The sequence below is a fragment of the Magnolia sinica genome, chromosome 2, assembly GCF_029962835.1.
Source record: "Magnolia sinica isolate HGM2019 chromosome 2, MsV1, whole genome shotgun sequence".
NCBI classification, from domain to species: Eukaryota; Viridiplantae; Streptophyta; class Magnoliopsida; order Magnoliales; family Magnoliaceae; genus Magnolia; species Magnolia sinica.
This window is the reverse complement of record NC_080574.1, coordinates 78,304,382-78,313,507: the sequence shown is the minus strand read 5'-3', so window position 1 is coordinate 78,313,507 and position 9,126 is coordinate 78,304,382. Positions and strand designations below refer to the sequence as shown.

The following is a 9,126-nucleotide window of genomic DNA, read 5'->3' as shown; positions in this document are numbered from 1 at the left end:
GTCCACTCGTATGGTGCATCCTTCTGAAGTAGTTACATAGAGGATGAGAAAGGTGACTAAAGTCTTTTACGAATCTTCTGTAAAACCCAGCGTGTCCTAGAAAGGATCACATATCTCGTATATTCTTGGGTGGAGGTAGGTTGGAGATAAGATCAATTTTAGCCTTGTCTACCTCAATTCCCTTGGACGAGACGATATGTCCAAGGACAATTCCCTTACAAACCATGAAATGATACTTCTCCCAATTAAGTACCAAATTCTTTTCTTCATATCTTTTTAGCACACATTTAAGATTCTCTAAGCAATCGCTGAAAGATTGACCAAAGATGGAGAAGTTGTCCATGAAGACCTCTAAATATTGCCCCACCATGTTGAAAAAATACTCATCATGCACGCTGAAAAGTGGCGGGGGCATTACACAGTCCAAATGGCATCTTTCGGTAAGCAAAGGTATCGTAAGGACAATTAATTTTGGTCTTTTCCTGATCTTCAGAAGCTATCTCTATCTGCTTGTAGCCTGAATACTCGTCAAGGAAACAGTAATAGGAATGACCAGCTAGCCTTTCTAAAATTTGATCGATGAAGGGCAAAGGAAAGTGGTCCTTCCTTGTGACAGTATTCAACTTCCTGTAATCAATGCATATTCTCCAACCAGTAGTAACTCTAGTTGTCACGAGTTCATTGTTGGCATTGGATACGATGGTGATTCCAAACTTCTTAGGAACCACCTGAGTTGGACTCACCTATTGGCTATTGGATATAGGGTATATGATACCTACATCCAACAGCTTAAGAACCTCGGCCTTAACCATTTTATTCATATTTGGATTTAGCCTACATTGTGGTTTCTAAGAGGTCTTTGCATTATCCTCAAGATAAATGCGTTGAGTACAAACCGAAGGGTCAATTCTCTTGAGGTCCGCAATCGCCCATCCAAGGGCTCTCTTATGCTCAATGAGAGTAGATATGAGCATATTATCTTGTTCTTGCTCAAGGTGGGATGAAATCACCCCCGAGTATGTCTCATCTTGACCTAAATATACACATTTAAAATCAGAGGTCAAGGTTTTAGGTCAAGCTTTAGTGCTTTGACGTTAGAGGGTAGAGGCACTACATCGGTTTGGGGTAATTCTTCAAATTGTGGCCATCACCGATTAACTTCAAGTACCGGTATGGTATCAAGCATGACACATGTCTCCTTATTCATATCATCATCTAAATCATGGGAGTGGGCCAAACATGTCTTTAGAGGGTCAGAGGTTAAGGTCAAAAGTGTTCTATCTTCCACGAAAGAGTCAATCATGTTAATGTCATAAAAATCATCATCATCCTCTAACTGTTTGCCTATGTTGAAAAAGATAGTCAACTCCGATGTCATATTCCCAAAAGACATACTCATGAGTCATGACTCTATTCCTATAATTAATGATTGCGTTTGAAGTGGCGAGGAATGGGCGACCAAGAATGACGGGAATTTGACTGCTCATGTTACTGATGGGTTCTGTATCCAAGACGATAAAATCTACTAAGTAGTAGAATTTGTTAACCTGGACCAACACGTCCTCGATTACCCCTCTCGATTCATGAACTGAGGGATCAACAAGTTGTAATGTGGTCAGGATAGATTTTAATTCACCAAAACCTAACTGTTTGTAGACCTAGTAGGGAATCAGATTTACGCTCTCTCCTAAGTCAAGAAATGCGTGCTCAATTCGATAGTTCCCAATTACACAAGGTATGATTGGGCTACCGGGATCTTTGAATTTCTGTGGCACATCTTACTTTAGGATGACACTCACTTTCTCAGTTAAGAAGATTTTCTTTCGAATATTTTGTTCTCTTTTGGTTGTACACAAGTCTTTCAGAAATTTAGCATATGAAGGTATTTGTCTAACCACATCCAGTAGAGGAATATTGACCTTCACTTATTTCAACACCTCTAGAATTTCCTGAGAGTTAGAGAGAAGTTTTAGTGCAACCAACCATTGGGAGAATGGGGCAATTGGCTTGCCTTGAAATTCCGGTTCTAATTCTTGTCGAGTAATGCTAGGTCTATTATCATTATCCTCTTCCAAGTCCTTAGGCTTTTCAGCCCTAACCGGAATGAATTTGTCAATGGTCTTCCCACTCCAAAGAGTGGTGATAGATTTATCTTGCTCCATTTAGTTTGAAGAACTCGGGTTGCTAACTTCATATTATGGTTTTGGATTGAGAAGAGGTTGAGTTGGAAGGATCCCCTTATTCCTAATCATATTCCTTGTGTTAAGCACTTATATGGCTTTTGTAAGGTCTTGAAAGGCTTATAGCATCCCCTGATTGAAAAACTATTACTTTTGAAGATGTTTTAGAACCAGATCCTCTTGAGGTTTCTCTTGATTTGGAATTTGGTTTAAGAAACCTTGAGGGGTAGCAATTTGTCTATTCCTCCAACTGAAGTTTGGATGATTTCTCCAACCAGGATTGTATGTATTAGAGGTAGGTCCATTGAAAGGTCTTTGCTAATTGTTCACGGCATTGGATTTCTCATTCAACACCTCTTAAAAAGCAGGTATTGTTGGATAATTTTTAGTTGTTTGAACGTTGCAAGAACAAATACCGCATAGATTTTCCTTAACCTTATCCTTCTTCAATTCCACGGCCTCGAGTTTTCTGGTGAGATTAGCTACTAAAGTATTGATATCATCATTCTCTTTCAGGAGATACATTTCACCCCTCTCTTTGGATTGAGTCGGCCTAGACATGGCGTTTGATTTTGGGGAGACGTCCCATGATTGTGTGTTTTCAGCAAGCTAATCAAAGTAGTCCTACACATCATCGACACTTTTATTCATAAATTCCCCATTATACATTGTATCGACTAATTGGCGCATGGGAGATGTTAGTCCATCATAGAAAAAGTTCTTAATGCGCTATGTTTCAAAATCGTGTTGTGGGCATGAACTGATAAGATCCTTGAACAGCTCCCAACATTGGAAGAATGTTTCAACTTCCTTTTGGGCGAAGTTTATGATCGACTTTCTAAGGGTGTTCATCTTATGGTGTGGGAAATTTTTCTTTATGAACTCCCTTGTCATGTCATTCCATCTACCAATAGATCCATGATGTAATAAATGTAACCACATCTTAGCTTTCTCCTTCAAAGAAAAAGGAAAGAGTTTCAGCCTGACCATGTCATCGGACACGTTAGGAAAATATAGAGTGGTTATGATTTCATCAAACTCTTTCAAGTGTAGATATGGATTTTCAAATTCAAGTCCATGAAATTTTGAAAGGAGTTGGATTACCCCTGGCTTGATATCTTTTGAGGGTCAAATATTGCATATCAGACCCAGTTATTGCCTGGATTTATGAACATGGTGCCGTTTAATAGCCCAATTTAATCATGTTTGTGTTGCAAGGTATAATTGTGAGCTTGGACTAGATCAGGATGCTAAAAGCATGGATTTAATGCTTAGAATGCACCAAGGCAAGGGACAGACCCCAGGGGACCAAGATCGACAGATTTACACGCCAAAGATCTAAGAAAACTGAGAAACTAAAGCTCAAGTGGACTGAAAGACGTCCAAAATGCAAGATCAAAGGGTTCTAACCATCCATTCAGTTCGAAACTTCATACAGGACCTGAAGACCATATATTAACTGCACACGTCGAAATTCAGTTATTGGATCCTTGTGGAAGTAACCCAACAGACAGATCAGACCATAAATTAATGATTTAGGACCCACCTAAGATCTGGATATACTTCAATTTTGGTCTCAACCCTCTAAATTAGATGGGGAAGAAGATGGATGGATCATATTTCATATATACATCACGGGTGGACCCCACTGGCAGCGCTAGTGCACTCGATGTGCACTGGATCAGGAAAACTGGTCAGCGCCCGTTGACACAAATCGTCTCACACACGGAAACAACGGACGAATGTTGTCCATCCGTTTTTGAGTAATGGGCCCCACCCATCACCTGTATCAACGATCTGGACCGTTCATTCATCCCATGGGGCGGCAACAACCCATGCTTATGTGGTAGATTGCAAAATATCATGAAGATTGGTTTTCAGCTGTTCAAACTAGGACGGACAGTGAAGCAAACTATTTTGTGGGCCACAACGAATCCAATCTAAAACTAGCCATTTCTTACTGGTTTTTCGAGAGGATCACAATGGATGGAAATGGATTTCTCAAAACGATAGCGAAGTGGGACCCACCATCATCACAGCGTAAGAAGTTCGCAAGCTCTGTTCCGCGCGTGACCGAAGGATTCGGGCCGTTTTGCATTCGTGGCCAGGATCGGTCTGGTGATCCTGGCCGTTCAAAATCTTCCCAAGATGGGGCCGACCAAGCCTAGGGCATCTGACTAGAGTGGATCCCATGTTAGACTTCGATTCTTACTAAAAAAATTTCCACTACGCAAAGGGTGCTTTTTGTTGCTGCGCAGGCCTTGATTTTCGTACACCGACTAACTAAATTGCCTCTTTTGCGAAAGAGTTCCATCGACTCCTCACACCGACGTAACTCCACCGCTTCCCTGCCTATAAGAGAGAGAGAGAGAGAGAAGGAGAGAGAGAGAGAGAGAGAGAGAGAGAGAGAGAGAGAACGTGAGCATTATCTTTGCATTCACGGCTGGGACGTCAGGAGCAGAGAGAGAGTATTTCAGATTTTCTATTTATTTTTACTATTTCTTCTTATTATTTATTTTGACGTATAGTGCAATCATGTCCTTGGGTTGCTAAACCTCTTAGCTAGGGCTAAGAGGTGAAGCTTGTAGCGTGATGGGAGACTTTTTACTTATGCCTTTTGTTTAGACTAAACTGATGTTGATTTTGGTTTAATTAAGGGAATGTTTTTAGTTTTTAACGGTCTGTTGTGACTAAAATTACAATGGGTTTGCGATAGCTTTGAGCATGTTCCTTTCCTTTTTATGTTTATGACATCAGGAAGCCCTATTGTTCACCATCGTCTCCTGGGCATGATCAGATGACGGTACCCTTCCTAACCTTCATACATTGTTGATTGGTTGGTAATTAGTTTAATTTTGTTATTTACTTTATCTCCTGGGCATGGTTTGTTGATGGAATCCATTCTAATTCATATACCTTTCATTTCTTAAAAACTATATCAAAGGAAGTTCAATCTTGATTTCCACGGTTATACTCTTCAACTAGATGAAGATGGGACTAAGTCCAGTTGAGTTCTTGAAGGAGGCATAAGATCTCCTTGATCTCTACAAGTGGATCCTCTGAATCCCTAGTTTCGTACCTCTAATTTCTAAAAATTTTAGATAATTATTTTACCATTATTCCCTAAATTTCATTCGATTTAGATTTCATCTTAGTCTAGTTCTAACTCTACTTAGTTTCAAATATGTACAGGTATCAGTCCCTTAGGATTCGACCTCGGTCTCACCGAGTTTATTACTACATCACAACCCTATACTTGGGGAGTGAACAATATCCATATGTCCTGTATTTACTGGAAAAACCATGCCTGAGGGTGTACTCACCCCTACCGGTTGTAAATAATCTCGTAAAGTACGAGGCGGGGGTGCTTGATGCACCTCATTCTCATCGTGGACTTCCTCAGCCCTATGTTAAAGTTGTTGACTTACCGGTTGATTTGTAGCCGTCACTTCAATTAACTCTAAGGATCTCGAGTGGTGTCTAATCCTGCGATGGATAGATAACCCCTCAACCAATCCTCCTTCACTCAAAAGATGTTGAGTGTTACCACAGATCCACTTGGGCATGAAACACTCTCAGCCTTCAAATTTAGATTTTAACCTAAACCTAAAAGAGAGAAAGGAAATAGAAATCTAAAAAGAGAAAGGGAATTAAAAAGAAGTTACCAAATTAGACATTCCTAATTAAAAATCAAGCAAAACCACACAAAATTAGTCAGTTTCTAAAAACAGAAAATAACAAGTTTCTAAATCCTAACAGAAAATAGAAAAATTAGAAAGAGATTACCAATTTAGAAAGTCTATATCAAGATCCTATAAAACAAGAAAGTTAGGTTAATTTTTAAACTAATCTTAAAATTAGAAAGTATAAAAAAAATAATCTTAAACTAATCTAAAAACTAGCTAATCTTAGAAAAACGTAACCGTTACTCCCTGACAACAGCGCCAAAAACTTGTTCACAACCCCAAGTGTAGGGTCGCGATGTAGTAATAATCTCAGTAAGACCGAGGTCAAATCCACAGGGAGTAAACCGTGTACGTATTCTAAAATAACTAGAACTAGAACTAGAAAAAGATGTAATCTAAATCAGGAGAGTTTAAAGGATAATTGTAAATTATGTAACTAAAACTTGTAAAATTCAAAGGTGGGAAATAGGGTTTCCAAGGATCCACTTGTAGAGATCAGGGAGATCTGTGCTTTACTCAAGAACACAACTGGAATCAGAGTCTTATCTTCATCCAATTGGAAGATATTTCATTGAAAATCAAATATGAACTTCCTTTGATCTAGTTCTCAATGGATGAGAGGTATGAGAACTAGAATTGATTCCATCACAAAACCATGCCCATGAGACAACAAACAACAAAATTTACCAATCCTCAACTAATCTTAAGATAATTATGAAGATTAGAAGGATTCCGTCATCCAACCATGCCCATGGATGATGGTGAACAACGGGATTTCCTAAAATCACAACCTTGATAATGAAAAGGTCATACTCAAAGCTATCACAGATTCATTATAATTCAAGTCACAACAAACCATCAAAAACTGCAAATATTCCTTATAATCAAACTAGAATCAAAGATAGTTTAACTTAAACATGAATAAAAGTAATAGAAAAAATCCAATCACACTACAAACTTCACCTCTTAGCCCTAGCTAAGAGGTTTAGCCAATCATAGACATGATTAACTAAAATCTCTCAAAAAAACATCAAAGGAAGAAAAACTAAAGAGGAAAGAAAAACTCTTTGGCTGGCCGTTCCACACTCCTCTCTCTCTCTTGCTCTCACGTCCAATCCTCCACACGTTCGTCCCTCTCCTTTCCTTTGCTTCCCCTCTTTATAGGTGTGTATCCATAAGTCGGCTGGAGCTTACGCAGCTTCCTGTTTGCACAACTAGACCGGACGTTTCTATGCAGCAAAATGCAAGGATAGGTTGCGTTTGAAGTGAGTTTAGGGGAAGGAATCGTCCAGATCATTCGATCCGACCACATGGGTATGGTCGAAATCCCCTTCTCCAGCTTTTAGATAGTCTGGATCATCGGTCCGATCCTGACTGTGATCACGCAACAACCCACAGTGGCCGGGCGGTGTCCGTGAATTGCGTTCGCACCCACCTACGTACAGTCTTGTGCTGTGATGCTTGGTGGGCCCATGAACGGAGCTGGCAAGGAAATCCACTCCGTCCATTGGATTCACCTCAGAATTTCAGTCGGAGATGGATGTCTTTGGCTGTCCGTTGATGTGGCCCATGGGGTTTTTTTCCTGTCGTTCATCATGCGTTTTAACGTGATCTTCTTGTGTGCATGGGCTGTATATGGACGACATGGTTTAGGTCAAAATTTCCATCCGAACAAGTTGGATGGGTCAGATCATCATTCCGGATGATGGTTGTGGGCCACCCATCATCACAGCGGATGCTCGTCTGCACGCTGCGAGAGAGGAGAGAGAAAATCTCTCTTGGACTTGGATTCTATCGGGTCAAACCGACTTTGACCCGACTTGACGTACGGTGCACTGCGAGAGCACCCTTGTGGTGCACGTGCAGCACTCGTGTGGGCCCCACAGTGATATTTTTGAGAGACCTACACCGTCAATTCATTTTTCCAGATGGTTTAAGGAGTTGAGTCCAAAATTGAGGCATATCCAGAGATCAGGTGGGCCCCAAATTAGTAATTTATGGTTGATCTTTCCGTTGGACCACTTCCACAAAGATCTAATAGCTGTAATTTTACGTGTACGATTACTTTATGATACTCAGGCTAAATATAAAGTTTCGTACCAAATGGATGGTGGGAACCCCGTGATCTTGCATTCAAAACGATTTTCAGGCTTCTTTATCTTCAATCACTTGGTTTCCTTGAAGCTTTGGCATGTGAATTCTTCAATCTTTGTCTCCTAAAATTCATCCCTTGCCTTGGTGATTCTTGAGAATCAAATCTATGCTTTTAGTACCATTTTCAATACAAGATCTTAAATACACCTTACAACACAAATATGATTAAAATAGAACGTTAAGCATTATCATGTACATAAAACCAAGTAATAACTAGGGGTCTAATATGCAATATTTGACCCTCAACAATGTAACATTTTCCTTTGTTATATTCATCTTCTATTTATAGCTTTGTTTCAACTATTTTGAATTATTCCCACGGTTGGGCAGTTGCTATAACCGCTCTCCACTACTGCCTTCTGAATGCTTCTAGGTCTTGCTATCTTTGCTTCTTCTCTTGTCACCTATCATGTAATTTTTTAGGCATGATCACGTCCTCATCGTCTACTTTAGTAGGACACGGCACCACCTAATACGATATTGACTCTATTTGTCGAGAAATCATATCCGTACATATATGCAAATATCTTAACGGAACACGTATATCCGTACAGATCACACGTAGCGCTCTCTAATTGGTCATGATATGGAATGGCGCTGGTGGGGACGAACAACCATCATATATGCCAGCGTGGCAAACAATATCCAGGCCACCCATCGAAAGGGTACCACTATCTAGATTACCAACCCCAGAATCAAGTTACTCTTCTACTCAAGCGGGTCCTATTTAACTAAACATATGCATAGGTGGAAAAACAATATTCGAAAGTTTTTTTAACGGTCAACATATTACTAATATTATGGCACACTTGCTGAGTTGACAACCAACACCTATACAGCAAACACCTGGTTGGATGGTTTGAATATTAGACATTTGTGCCACACATGCATATGCGGTGGCATATGCATTACCAAATCCGTTGGCTCTAAAATAATAACTCCTACTTAACTTGTGTACCAGCACATGATAGTAAAGATTTTTGAAGGGAAGGCATATGCACATAATTAAAAGGTGCAAGTTTACCAGTGCAATTATAGGATAAATTTAGGTGGACAACTAAAAATTTTCATTTTTTTATTATTTATCATAGTCTGGCTTAGTTATG

General features: G+C 39.8%; 1 non-coding gene across 1 annotated transcript; it reads left to right on the top strand.

Annotated features, from left to right (window-relative positions):
• The first annotated feature begins 2,919 nt into the window (after window positions 1-2,919).
• LOC131238395 (small nucleolar RNA R71) lies at window positions 2,920-3,026 on the top strand. Its single transcript, XR_009167801.1, has one exon. It is a non-coding gene; the product is annotated as a small nucleolar RNA R71 (small nucleolar RNA).
• The last annotated feature ends 6,100 nt before the right edge of the window (window positions 3,027-9,126 follow it).